The 1011-nt window shown below is 61.2% G+C and overlaps 1 protein-coding gene across 1 annotated transcript in view; it reads left to right on the forward strand.

Annotated features, from left to right (window-relative positions):
- PDGFRA (platelet derived growth factor receptor alpha) overlaps positions 1-1011 on the forward strand; it is a 34746-nt gene that overhangs the window by 890 nt on the left and 32845 nt on the right. The gene's annotated exons all lie outside the window — the stretch shown is intronic.

Consider the following 1011-nt stretch of genomic DNA (forward strand, 5'->3'; position numbering starts at 1 on the left):
TTTTTTGACGTGTCTCGGTGAAAGGGAAGATGCTGAATTTAGGAAGGGCTGGTACCTGGAGCCTTTCCAGCCTGCAGCCCCTCTCGCAACGGGAACGCCAGCCCTGCCGTATGCCCTGCCGGACTGCTGGACCCCACTGCCTCCTACCCTGGGAAGGGCAAAGTCTTCGCGGCCACCTTTTGGATTTTGTCAAGCGCGGAGTTGCAAACTTGCCAGCCTCTGCCAGGCTGGAGTCCCTTGGAAAAGTCCTAGGAGCAAGTAGGAAACGGCTTTTTGGCTGTCCGCGGCATTGCTCAACATTTTTGGACGCGGATCCCCATAGTTCAGGAACCGTTCCAGAGAACAGGACTTGGACAGCTTTTTCTGGAGCCAGCAGCGACAGATCTAGCAAGGCAGCAGCAGTCCCAGGGCACAGCCGCCAGTCCCCGGGGCTCGTCCGCACCCCGTCGGGGAGGCAGCTGCGGACCAGAGGCGGGAGCGATGCCCTGGCCCCCACCAGTGCCGGGGGCATGTTTCCAGAGCCCCTCGACGGCATTTTCGGCGCGTCTCTTGCCAATGTTCGAGCTCCCTAGCGCTCCTTCGGGGCCTGAGTGTGCACTCCCGGAGCGGGCAGCGCATCGCCTCGGCCCTTATGTGGACCTACGAACCCGTTCCCGGGACTGCGGGCACATCGCTCCCTCTTGGTCCCACAGCTCCAGGCGGGGCGCAACCTCTGTCCCCCGCCGGGACTCCCCCCCTCTTCAGACCCCGTGCCCTGGGGCTTCGTGCTTCGCCTGACGGAGAGGGCTGGAGAAGAAGCGTCGGGTCGTAGCACCAGCTCCGTAGGGAAATACCTCTGCGGTTTGCTCCTCTCCGTCTCCCCTAACCCGTTTTTTCTTTTTCCCGGCTACCCCTCATTAGGAAAAAAAAAGAAGTCTCTCCAGTTTGGCAAAGGCTTTCCTACTGTTTCCCAGACAAACAGCGAGGTGGCTGGGAGCTGCCAGGTTTGCTCGGTGTCCCGCGCAGACTTTG

Source organism: Corvus brachyrhynchos, unplaced genomic scaffold, assembly GCF_000691975.1.
Source record: "Corvus brachyrhynchos isolate BGI_N302 unplaced genomic scaffold, ASM69197v1 scaffold17, whole genome shotgun sequence".
NCBI lineage: Eukaryota > Metazoa > Chordata > Aves > Passeriformes > Corvidae > Corvus > Corvus brachyrhynchos.